Source organism: Dermochelys coriacea, chromosome 1 (genome assembly GCF_009764565.3).
Source record: "Dermochelys coriacea isolate rDerCor1 chromosome 1, rDerCor1.pri.v4, whole genome shotgun sequence".
Taxonomy (NCBI): Eukaryota; Metazoa; Chordata; order Testudines; family Dermochelyidae; genus Dermochelys; species Dermochelys coriacea.
Genome location: NC_050068.2, coordinates 237554247 through 237568307, shown reverse-complemented (window position 1 = coordinate 237568307; position 14061 = coordinate 237554247).

Sequence of the window (14061 nt, the reverse complement as noted above, 5' to 3'; positions counted from 1 at the left end):
AATATTTGAGAGATCAGCTGTTTCTTGATGTATTTTTTAGTAGTAAAGAGATCAAACTACAACATTCAGACTAGTAAAATTAAGTTCTTGGGTGGAATTAGACAAATTTTCCAGATGATTCTCCTCTTTGTGTCTGGGACATAAGATATTAAAAATCTTCTAACACTATATTGAAAAATGCCTTTCTGGTTGTCATATCAATCTTCAAAAGAAAATAAGAACACAATGTCAGCGCCCAAGTCTGCTTTTAAGGATAATATGTTTTGGCAATTTGACTCAAATTATACCAGATTAAGATTATTTTATTTATTTATTTTACATAGTAGTCAGAGTTCCACAAAGAGATTGAGAATTTATTGTACTATGCACTTGTAAAACCAAGTAAAAGAACACTCTTCCCCCAAAGAATTTGCAATATAAATAGACAAGACAAAGGGAAGGGAAGGGAAACAGAAGCACAGAGATGGGAAATGGCTTGTCTAAAGTCACACAGCAGGTCAGTAACAAAGCAGGGAAGAGAACTTGGGTCTTTGGACTCTGAGTCCAGTGTCCATTGGACCATTCTCCTGCTCTATGAGATGAAACAACCTCTCTTCATATTTAATCCTCTTTCCTCCCCCACTTTGTGCTACTCTCATGCAGTCTTGATCCTCCACTGTTAAAAACATCACATATAGAATGTCATAAAGAGCAATTGCCAGGGATTAGAACTACTGTCTTGAGTAGCTTCAAGTGCCTACAAACTTAAAAGGGAGACAAAACAGCTTTAGTTTTTACAGAAAGCTTAATCTTTTCTATCGAGAAGAGATTTTAATAAAGAAGATAGCATTGCTTGAGGGCTAATCCCTTCAAAGACATAATATCCTTAAATAACATTATTTTAGAAATATTCTCAGCTATTTCAATCTTGTGATAGAATATCTCACTTTTGATTAGACCTCCACCTAAAGCTTTGCTACCAAGCTCAGCCAGAACAGTGACTAATTTATCCATTAGAGGCTTACATTCTGTGTCAGATTTTTCTGCATCAATCTCCCATGTAGGCCTTTGGGGTGAAATCCTGGCCCCACTGAAATCAATGACAAAAAGCCCCCATTCACCCTTAATGTCTGAGAGTCAGTTTTAAGTTCTAAATTCTTCATATTCTGGAAAATTGAGTTCATATGAATAGCATCTACTACAGACTAGGCCCAAGAAACAGCTCCAGGAGTTGTTACATAATGAGTTTTTGTCTTTTGGCAAGTGGGAAAGCATGGGCTGTTTAACACCCATACCCCTCTCCAACTATGGAAAGAAGTTTATCCTCTTAATTTCTACAGGTCACTTCCATAAGTGTCTCCTGTTTTGAGCATCACCAGCCTCTTTCAACAAGAAGTGATTAGAGGTAAGTCATTTCTCCAGTGCTCCTGCCTCCCACAAATATTTCAGTGACTTATTGTTGAGCTTTCCCAGTGAGCGCTGTGTAGAGACAGAAAGAAATTGAGTGGAGTTTGGTAAATCAAAAGAGACAAAGCCCAATAAAAAGAGTAACCAGCTCAAGTAAAGAGACCAATGAAGCAAAGCCCTAGAATGAAGGACAGTTTCAAGACCAACAATTTTGAACAACCGGCTACTGGTGCAGTCTTCTTATAGATATGGTGACTTGAGCTTTTCTGCTTTCAATTAGGCAAGGCACTGCCTAGGATTCCAACTTTGTTTAGTGTGTGTGTTTTATATTTATATAAAAATTGGTGCGTGTTGAGTTTTATCTGGGTGTAATCTGCTCAGTTAGAGGACTGGAGAAAAACAAGTGGTGTGTTTAACAGAAAACAAGCAGAGATTGACAAAGCTGTCAGAAACTCAGCTGAACTGCCCCCTTCAGGGTATATATAATGGCTCACATACCAGTCCCTAGCTCAGGGAGCAATTTGGGCATCCCTATGCCCCAGCTATCTCTTGCTGCTGTAATGGCCCATTGTCTACTCTGTCTTGTAACTGGGATCCAGGCTAGTACAGATCATCCTTGAGGTTCTGGGGACTGGAAAAATACCATAAAGAAACATTCAGCCCTCCACATCCCCATGCCAAGCACAACTCAGTCAACCAGAGGATCTAAACCTTCTGTTCATAAATAAAAATGTGGAGTAGTAAATTTTACACTTCAGTATTATTGTGATCTGAATCTCCCAGTCTAACTTCTATTGAATAGCTATTTTTATACTGAATAGTTTCACAGAGACTGTTTTTAACATAGTTAATTTCTTATGAAAAGTCCTCATCTGACAGCCCTAAAGAAGGGCCCAAACCAAACCCCCTAAATACCCTGAAGTTTGAATACTCCTGGTCATTGTAGAAGTACAAATCTTGGTCTGGGTTTGGCATTTCAGGGGGCCCATCTCTTCTGGACACTCAAGTGCTTTGTCTACAAACAAGGACAGCATGGGCAGATGCAATGCAAGTTTCCCCTATACTTCCCTTGCGATTTGCTTCAGCTTTCTTCTGGAGAGATCATGTGACATTTTCAGCAGTTCCTAAGTGACTCTACAAGCTCAAGTCATGGAAAATCAATGAGAGTTGTGGTCCTAAGTCATGCAGATGCTTTTGAAAATCCCAACCCCTACCTCAGGGAGGATAGTTCAGTTTCTATGCCTGTTCAAATCTTGACCTCCCAGCTAATACCCCTTGAGAGGACACATGCCTCTCGGTTTGCTAGGGTTCCACAGCTGAGTCTGCAAAATACATCTGCAGTTTCAGTTTATGGCTTTGTGACAGTTTAACCCTACACTCTAGTCTTGAGTTTGGTGTATGTGTTTACTAGTGCTATGCTTAGGACTAGCCACTGAACATACACAGGATAACACTGGAAAAACAACTGTTACTGTATTCAGTTTTTATTGACTCCAATTCAATGAGAACTACACATGCTAATCTTTTCTTGCCACCTCCAACTACACCACCTCACATCCACCACAGATGTGCTGCATGACCAGTTGAAATGCATGTTATTCTACCAAACTATATCCAAAGTAGGAAGCTATGTGTTAGTCCATATTAGGGGCTCTGGTCAAAGAGATGAGAAAAAACCCACTGTCAGCCTGCTGAAAGAATATCAGGATTTTTTTGTGCAGTTTGGAGTGGGTATGGAGGTAATAGGGGGCTTGTGTGAAGGAAGGGAGGGAAGAAATGGAAGCTCATTTTTGTGGTTCTTGTGCCTCAATTAAAAATAGTCAGGAGGAGAATTCTCCTCATGAGAGTTCCAAGGGTTAAAGGAATTGCATTGTGCATAGTACTTGTGGTTGTCTCAGTTTAAATGTTAAAGGACAGGTAACAGGAGAGAGACTTATATGCCTGCCTTATATATTGGAGAAATTGTTCATTCATATGAAATGTTGACCTCTGTCATCCTGCCAAGCTGACTGGGCCCAAGGGTGAGCTGCTGCTCAAGCGTTGGTTGCAAAAGTTAATGCTGCCAGGGAAGTACTTTAAAAGGACGCTGTCAAGGTTGGTGTACCCAAAATCTGACCTACCATTTTTTTCCATCCCCTTACATCTATTTGAAAAGTTCATGTCATTCTTTTCTGAGTCCCTTTTTCTCTAAAAGAAAATGTTTCAATTGCTGTTTCATAAGAGGCTAGGAGGGAAGTCTATGAGAATCTAGTATTCAGAGCATGGAAATACAGATGCTATGAAGAGGGAAATTCTGGAACGGTACTTAAAGGAGGCGGATACATTCTGTTTGTTAAGTTAATTATTAAAAATAGTTTCATTTCAATTTTAATCTACCATCTACTGGAGCCCACAACTAACTTCCAAAAGAGGTGGTGAAATCACTTATTATTTTTATTTTAATAGCATCATAGCTGTGCATGGTGGGTCTTAGTCAGAAATACAGGTATTGTGCTTACTCTCAACAGATCCTGCCCTCTACACTGCAACTTGGCTTGATCACTTCTTACTGTTTATTATATTACTATTATTTCTGTACTATGCTGGTACCCAACGGTCTCAGTCAGGATCAGAGCCTCGCTATGCTGGGTGCTGTACAAACACACAAGTAGACACAGTCCCTGACCCAAAGAATTTGCAATCCAATTGGAATCTAAATGTGACAGGTAAATGTAATTGGTGAAAGACGGGGTGGGAGGAAAAGGGTAAAGGAAATAAGATCATATGGTTAGAGAGTTAGCTATTCTTTAAATTGATGATTTCCATTGCCTCCAATCAAAATCTGAAAATGAAAGCCCTGAACTTTCTGAGGATTGCATATCAATGCGTAGAACCCTGCAAAAACTCAGAGGGGTCCCAGAGAAAGTGTTCTGGGATCATGTGGTAGCATAATGGACATGCTCAAGAGGGCCAGATTAAAGTTGCATGGTCAATCTTAACTTTGGCATTTCCAAGTTTTCATACCCTGCATCATCTTCCATGTGGAACTAAGGAACCACAGAGACTTTTAAATCTCCAAAACTAGAGCAAGGACCACTTTGGAGTGGACAAAGAAAAGGGTAGGGGAGGGACGATTCTTTATCACTCCAGCATATAGTCTGGCTACTCAGGCTGTGTGCTGGGAATTGGATTGTGAATTAATGTCCTTGAGAGAGGCATCACATTCTAGTAGAGAGCATACTAATGATGTTGCTTGTTAAAAATCCTTCCCTTAAAAAACAAAAACATTAACAATCTTTTTTAATCTACCTTACAATTCTCTACATAGCAATGCTGCTTCATATCCAGCAAAAGAGAATGAGAAATCAAAGCATCACCAAAGAAGTTGTTCTACTTAACAGACACTCTGCCTGCTGCCAACAAGGATTTAGTGTTTATCTCTATTACAACCCTCAGAAGCTAATTGTATAGTTGTGGTAATAGTGCCCTCCAGAGGAATTTTGAAGGAATTAGTTTGAGTAGCTAACACAAAAGATGGTATAAGTGTTGATGCGGAAGCAAAATGGAATACAGTATAAAAGAAAAAATAGTTGACCCTTTGAAAAAAAAATTGCTATCTCAAAGACTTACAAATCCAACTGTATCTGAGAACCTAGTTATAATAGGTTGCCCCATAACAAGGTTATGAACATGAGGTCTGCATAACTCCAACTGAAATTAAAAATTAGAGTACCAGAGTGGAGAATCAAGCCGTTGTTTCTAATTTGTAGTGAGACTGGATTTAACCATGTTTTGTACCAGGCTACAGTCTCTATCTAGGCTGTCTTGACTTCAACCATGGTTATGCCTGTGAACTTAACCCCTGTCTACAAATGTGAAGAGCAGTAAATGCAAATGTTCACAAAAAATGAAGCTTATTTTGGTGCCAAAGATAAAACCACACTTACTATTTCACTTACGGTATCTCCATAATGTGGTTGCAAATTATTAAACCTTTAGATTTGTTACATGTTTGTAATGACTGTTAGTGCCACTTTAAGATTTTTCATTTGTTAATGAAATCCTATATATTGATACTGGGGCCAGGCACATAAGCCATGTCATTATCAGCTAGCAAAACAACATCTGTATCTCATGTCATCTGAAGTTTGCTGCATCCTTTTCTTCCAAAGAAAGTGATGGTTTGTTGTAATGCACTGTGACACTAGCTCTGGAAGGGCACGTTATTGCAGCACACATGGAATCTTATTTTAGATCATATAGGAGATGCACTTAGTGCTTCAATACGATAAGAGGCTTCAAAGCCAGAGTTTCAAAAAAACTGTACAATTTCCTTGCATTGGCAGCTCGGGATGGCTGAATTGGTTTGGTTAAAATTTAAACTCCATCTAAAATTTAACCAAAAATGCAAATCAAATCCAAATTGCATGAGATCATGGGGAACTCTGTATTCATTTATTAGGGGATTGGAGCAAGAAGGATGTGACATTCAAAGTGGGTTTCTCTGTAATAGGAGCATAACCCTCAGTCTAAAATTTCTGCAAAGTCCATGTTTCTCAATCTATGTGCAGTTCTTCTTTTGCAGTGAGGCTCAGGTGAGAAGAGAATAAAACTGGGGACAGGGAAACTACCAAACTCTACATTTTACTAGTCTCCCATTTTCTTCTGCAACTGTGGGTACAGCAGTAGGCAACTCTTTGAACCCCTCCTGCCTTCCCATCCTGCCTTTGAGGCAACCCTTAATACAGCCATCCATGGGAACAGCTGATTGGTATAGGAGTGTAAGTTCAGCGACTCATCTTTGCTCCTATAGTCCACTGGGCACACAAACAAGAGCAGCATTAATGTATGCCCATATTCTGGTGAGCATAAGCCTTAATATAGCTCCCATTCACATCATTCCTGCCTAGCATAGGAGTAATCTGTGCAGGTGCCCCTGCGGCAGGAGGTAATGTCTGCCCATAAAAATGTAGGCCATTTCCCCTGACTGCTAAATCCCATCATATAATACCCTTCCACAACTTAGAGCCTGTGAAGTAGCCCTTCAGTAAGATTTTGGAGATGCAGAAGTTGGGGGTCAATAGCTCCTTCCTGTTGGATGTCATAAGATGTCAGAGGTACAGTGTGATACCTGGGGAAATAGATTCATGTAATGGAATTTCTTTTTCTCTCACATTTTCTTTTAGTTTCTTAACCTAAAAGATTTTTCATCCAAAATCTTCTGTTCAGGGAATGTTAAAACTGCATGACCAAGCCCTCAAAATTCAGGAAATAAAAAGCTAAGATTGCAAGTCAAACCTTAACTTGCTCCTTAACTGTATGTATGACAACAGTTTAATTACACGATCCACACAGTTTCTGAAATGGGAAGACACAAGTTTTGCTACATTTTGTTTTACATATCAGCTGGTGGTACCAGGTATTACTTTGTTTATTCCAGGCAAACAATCCCTTAAAGCAATTTATTTGAAAAACTGAACAGTAAACCATTCTTGCATCTTATAAAGCAGGTAAAATTTAATAAGAAGTAATTAATTGTGAACAGTTGCTGGCATGAATAGCCTAATCTAAATATGCAGCTAAATTAACTTGTAGTTAAATGGCTCAGTTCCTGAATCACACCTAAAGATTTCTGAGGTACTAATTTTTTAAAAAATTGCATACATGGCTGCTGACTAAATTTTTAAAATAAGGGGCATAAAGAGATATTACAAAAAACAACTGTAAGTTATGTGGGATAATGTTGACAATGAAATTAACATAAATATACAAGAATGGATAAAAATACAAGAGACTAGTTATGTTAAGCTGTAGAAAAAAATTGCATGATGTTCTATTGTATTATGTGAGAAATACGTGATCACATAATTAAATGTGAATTCAGAATAGGACAGGTTTAACCATGTGCAAGTAAGCCTAACCACTGGAAGTAGGAAGCTTTTGTTGTTAAGCTTGAAAGTTTATTAATATATTTTCTTTGATTGATTAAAAACAATGGAATCAGTTATCCTCTTCTGGCAGGTTTACACTGGTATAATTTCACTGACTTCAGAGGCGCTGCTCTATATTTACCTTTGTGCAACTAAGCAGAATCAGACCCCATATTTTATCAGAAAAGTGTGTGTGCACCTTTATGATACTTTTCAATAACTGATCCTGCATGTCAGGTGAGCCTAAGCTCCACTTGATGCAGAACCTCATGGGAGGGGTCAAAAATAGCTTTATGCCACCTTTGCATCTCCCCACTTCTGGAGCCACTCTGGGTGGATCCAAGGCCCTGGCACAGGATAGAACACTTTCAAGGCTCCCCTAAATTATAACCAACTGCCTATGTCCTAACAGCCTGATCTGGCAGCCGGGAATAACCCAGGGGAGTGGTGCTCTTGCCATACCCCCATATGTTGGAGGTTGTGACTGTGGCAGAGAGCTCTACGCTATATGGATAATCTCTCCATGCTGGGGAAGTTCCTCAGAGACCAGCTTTACTGCCTCTTGCACCAGCACATCCAACACAAAGGGGTTCTAGGACAAGGATGAAGAGAACCCATTAAGTCTCTTGCATGGAAAAAAGCCTGCAGCAGTTGCTATGGAGCTTCTCTTTACAGTGTGCTGGTATCACAAAATCATGGTTTTGTATTTTTACAGTACACGATAAGAGGAATTTACTGAAGGTCAACAAATCCCATTGAGTACTGTAGAATGGCATCGCTGAATTTCGCAGGAAGCCATTGAGCAGGCACACTGGAATGAGTGATCTGGAAGGAACAACATAAGAAAACACAGTAGAAAACCACATACGGTAAGAGAAATGAAAATTAAAGCAGATTGGAATTTGAGATAGACCTGAACCAGAACTCTGGATCCAAACATCCCTGAACTTTGGAAATGTTTGGCTCTTGATCTGAACCTTGTTGCTTGGGTCCATCTCTTCCTGAAACGTATAATCTTAAATAGTGGATTACTTATATTTAGTTAAAGCTAGGTTTTGGTTCTCTTACATGCCTCTGTTGTGTTAACTGCATATTTAAGGACGTTTGTGGCCATTTTCTGCTTTGCATTTCAGTATTTACTTTCTCAACAATCTAATCTTTTAAAGCTGTAGTCATTTTTACCAGAAAAACAACTCTGTACAATATGAGCTACTATGACTTTTTAAGAGATCAAGGTACATAGATATGCAAACAAAAGAAAAGATTAAAATCCATTGTTCTTAATATTCCGTCATGACTAATTCAGCAACCTTGTGCATGCAGAGTATGCCCTTGATAAGCCATAGGGTTCAAAAATAATAGGTGCCTTTGGTGACTGACTTTGTATTTAGGGCTGTGTGTGAAAAAAATATCTGGAACATTTTTCCTCATAAAGCGAAATGTACAAATTCTTGTGGCACCTTAGAGACTAACAAATTTATTTGAGCATAAGGTACCACATATATTCCTTTTCTTTTTGCGAATACAGACTAACATGGCTGCTACTCTGAAATCTGTACAAATTCTGTTTCTTTGCCAGTGCCATGGAAAAATGAAGGTTGTGGGTCTTCACTAGAGTGATTGAGAGTGAAAAGCAGCTCTCGGAAGTCAAAGCTCCCTTTTTCCCCTTCATGCAAAATGATCTTATTGACTTCAGTGGGTGATGAATCACTCTGTCAATGACGTACCATAATATTAGGTTTCAGAGTAGCAGCCGTGTTAGTCTGTATTCGCAAAAAGAAAAGGAGTACTTGTGGCACCTTAGAGACTAACAAATTTATTTGAGCATAAGCTTTCGTGAGCTATAGCTCACTTCATCGGATGCATTTGGTGGAAAATACAGAAGGGAGATTTATATACACACACAGAGAACATGAAACAATGGGTTTTATCATACACACTGTAAGGAGAGTGATCACTTAAGATGAGCCATCACCAGCAGCAGGGGGGGAGGGAGGAAAACCTTTCATGGTGACAAGCAAGGTAACCTATTTCCAGCAGTTAACAAGAACATCTGAGGAACAGTGGGGGTGGGTGGGTGGGGGAAGAAATAACATGGGGAAATAGTTTTACTTTGTGTAATGACTCATCCATTCCCAGTCTCTATTCAAGCCTAAGTTAATTGTATCCAGTTTGCAAATTAATTCCAATTCAGCAGTCTCTCGTTGGAGTCTGTTTTTGAAGCTTTTTTGTTGAAGGATAGCCACCCTCAGGTCTGTAATCGAGTGACCAGAGAGATTGAAGTGTTCTCCAATTGGTTTTTGAATATTATAATTCTTGACGTCTGATTTGTGTCCATTTATTCTTTTATGTAGAGACTGTCCAGTTTGACCAATGTACATGGCAGAGAGGCATTGCTGGCACATGATGGCATATATCACATTGGTAGATGCGCAGGTGAACGAGCCTCTGATAGTGTGGCTGATGTGATTAGGCCCTATGTTGGTGTCCCCTGAATAGATATGTGGGCAGAGGTGGCAACGGGCTTTGTTGCAAGGATAGGTTCCTGGGTTAGTGGTTCTGTTGTGTGGTGTGTGGTTGCTGGTGAGTATTTGCTTCAGACTGGGGGGCTGTCTGTAAGCAAGGACTGGCCTGTCTCCCAAGATCTGTGAGAGTGATGGGTCGTCCTTCAGGATGGGTTGTAGATCCTTGATGATGCGTTGGAGAGGTTTTAGTTGGGGGCTGAAGGTGATGGCTAGTGGCGTTCTGTTATTTTCTTTGTTGGGCCTGTCCTGTAGTAGGTGACTTCTGGGTACTCTTCTGGCTCTGTCAATCTGTTTCTTCACTTCAGCAGGTGGGTATTGTAGTTGTAGGAATGCATGATAGAGATCTTGTAGGTGTTTGTCTCTGACTGAGGGGTTGGAGCAAATGCGGTTATATCGTAGAGCTTGGCTGTAGACAATGGATCATGTGGTATGATCTGGATGAAAGCTAGAGGCATGTAGGTAGGAATAGTGGTCAGTAGGTTTCCGATATAGGGTGGTGTTTATGTGACCATCGCTTATTAGCACCGTAGTGTCCAGGAAGTGGATCTCTTGTGTGGACTGGTCCAGGCTGAGGTTGATGGTGGGATGGAAATTGTTGAAATCATGGTGGAATTCCTCAAGGGCTTCTTTTCCATGGGTCCAGATGATGAAGATGTCATCAATGTAGCGCAAGTAGAGTAGGGGCATTAGGGGACGAGAGCTGAGGAAGCGTTGTTCTAAGTCAGCCATAAACATGGTGGCATACTGTGGGGCCATGCGGGTACCCATCGCAGTGCCGCTGATTTGAAGGTATACATTGTCCCCAAATGTGAAATAGTTATGGGTGAGGACAAAGTCACAAAGTTCAGCCACCAGGTTAGCCGTGACATTATCAGGGATACTGTTCCTGACAGTTTGTAGTCCATCTTTGAGTGGAATGTTGGTGTAGAGGGCTTCTACATCCATAGTGGCTAGGATGGTGTTTTTAGGAAGATCACCAATGGATTGTAGTTTCCTCAGGAAGCCAGTGGTGTCTCGAAGATAGCTGGGAGTGCTGGTAACGTAGGGCCTGAGGAGGGAGTCTACATAGCCAGACAATCCTGCTGTCAGGGTGCCAATGCCTGAGATGATGGGGCGTCCAGGATTTCCAGGTTTATGGTACCATAATATTGTATCTGTTTGTCCTTGCATTTTTCTTGTTGTTAGTTATTTCCAGTAGTGCCCACGTTCTTCTAAGCCCTTATCAAACAGTGAAGAAAGCATGATCCCTGCCCCTAAGAAGTTCACAATCTAAACAGTCTGTAGAATAGGGAGAAGAGTACAACATAATCAGAGTGATCATGGTGGCAATTGACCACTTCTTGGTAATATAACTTTGTGTGTTCACGAGCAAATAAAACCCCTGTTTTGTCTATGTTAGTTTGCCAATATGTAGTAACTGCCCCATATGCAGTGATAATTAGGGTATGTCTACACTACAATAGAAAACCAACGGCTGGCCCATGTTAGCTGACCTGGGCTCACAGGACTTGGGCTGTGGGGCTATTAAATTGCAGTGTAAATGTCCGGGCTCAGGCTGAAGCTTGTGAGGCGGGAGGGTCCCATATGCCAGGCTCCAGCCCAAGCTCAGATTTCTACACTGCAGTTTTATCAACCTTCAGCCCAAGTGCCACAAGCAAACGTCAGTTGACATGGGCCAGCCATGGGTGTTTTATTGCAATGTAGACATACCCTTAGAAGCACTGGTCCAAGAGCAGTGGTATCAAATCACTTACAAAGCAGTGTCTTGGCTCTTCTCTAAAGGTTGGTCTTCAGACAAGGGACACATCTGAGAAAGATCATGGGAGACATGATGGCATTCCTAGTAGCCAAAGGCCCAAATAACAAATTACCCACTGTACCGGTAATGGTGTTGTCTGGATCATGTTCTTTGCATCAGAGTTTTCAGTAGATGGCACTAAAGAACATCAACGTGTATAATCTGTTGTGAAGTGGAGCAGATGTTTGTTCGTCAGCTCTGAGTTTAGTTATATTTCTGGCACCACTGATTGTAGAAATTCTTGAATGCACTTCCTCCGTGAACATCTTACACTCAGAGTCCTTTCCACAGTCTTATCTATGCAGATGCCCTGCTTTCAGAGAGTGGAAGTTACAGGGTACCCAGCTTTTGGAGAAGCATTACTGAATGGGATAAATTTGAAGAATATGCCTGTATTTAATTTTAGGGGGTAAACAAAGCATTTATCAGCTCTTCACTTGCACTGGGATTTTGTCACATTTACAATTAACAACAAATAGGAAAAGCTAAATCAAAGGAATGATTCTGTCTTTCTTTGACTTCTGCTTGTTTCCTGACATCCCAGCTTAGTTTGACTCCTCGTGTCTGACTTGTGATCCCGATCTCTGGTTTGTCTCCTGCCTCTGACCTTTTGGTATCCTGATTTGCGGAGCCTGACTCTGGTTACTGATTTGTAGTTCTGCTCTCAAGTTTGTCTCCTGATTCTGATCTCCTGGTAAACTGACCCAGCCTACTTTTGACTCCCGTCCTGTGATTATGGACCCCAGCTCTTCACCACTGACCACAGCTCTGGCTGGCCGTGACACATAATGTCAAGTTCTGTGACAATAGCCACCAAAATTGGTGATCTTTCTTTTCTTTAAACAGTGGTAATATGTACAACACAAATGCCAGAAATCAGTTTGTGGTATGCATAGGGTAATTCAGGGCTTTGGGAACATATAAGAACTAATGTACTACCTACCTCCTAAAGACTAAATTTTGCCCTTCGATAAATTCTTTCAATTCCATTGATTTCAGTGACAGCCTCAAACATAGGGCAGAGTTTTCCCCACAATGTTTATCAAATTCTTATTCCATTCAGTTGCTATCAGATATAGGATATCTATAATTAATAACCTTAAGCATTTTATCCTATTGTGTTCAAGGATACTGCACAACTTTTTCTAATTGAAATGCAGTTTAGTTTTTACTAGCACTCTCACCCTCTGCAAAGATACTTTCGTGCCTGTAAGAATCATGGAGTTGATTAAGCTCTTGGTTTTATGTGAATTCAGGATTGGCGCCTAAACCAAATAGTCTGTACCTTCAAGACGCAGGACTGCAACACGAGTGTGGAGGCAAATAGTCGCTCTGGGAACCCCCTGAGGGGAATAAGGCCCAAACAGCCTCTGATATTCCCTTTTTATGGAGAACAGCCTGGGCTCCTCTGCGTGGGGCCGAATATTCTGGCTAGTGTGCAGGGATGCATATAGGGTGGGTTATGACTCACCTTATATCCCTTTGAGGAAGCTAGCACCATTGTCCGCACTAGCCTTGAACTGTTCCTGAGTGCAGGGGAATATGTTAGTGATAAACCCACAGTTTATTCTCTCCTCCACTGCAACCCCTTTACAGCAGCTCAGCAAATAATGAGGTTGCAAAACTCTTGCTTAACCAGTCCTTGGGAAATACCCCAGCAGAGGGGAGGTTCCCCAATTAGCCCTGCACGCTGGGCAGCAGGACACCACCTTAAAGATAGGCTGCGTGCTACCCAGGAATTGTACACTTCATGTTATCACTTCCCAAAATTCTCACAGGCTTCTTCTTGTGCCAAGCAATCTCTCTTCCCTATGTAGCATTCTAGTGTGTGTAATAACAGGAATGTATATTACCCTAAAAGTTGTGTGTGATCTTACTGAAGGTGGAGACTAGTGAAATTTCTGAATCTTATTTCAGTATAGAAGAACTTCCATTTCCTTTCAGTTTGGAAGGAATTGTCTTTTGTCTATAGTATATTTAACAGTGTAAGTTCATTCACCAGGACCTTTAAAACTAGGGTTGCCCGAATAATGTGAAAGACAACTGACAAAAGTGCAACCCATTTCTCCTTATTATCATTTGAAATTTCCCTGGAGGAAGAAATGGGAAAGAGTCATCAACAAACTAAACTTGTTAAACAGGAATGGAAAGTCACGCCTCGTTGAAACTGAAACCATGTAGTTCATCCGAGTATGTCTGTGAATTACAAAGAAATAAGACGTCGTATGTGCTTCCAAACAACTATGCGTTTCAGGTAAGAGGCCATAAAAAATATATGTATAGGTGAGCAAAATGCCTAATATTGCATTCCCCTGTTCAAGCAAAATTAGAGGATTGAGCCTAAAATGCATGAGATTCCAATGTATATAATGATTCTGCCATCAGCTCTTCAGAGTAGGGAAAGTATCTGAATATCTTTGGGAAGTGCTTAGCACATTGTGGA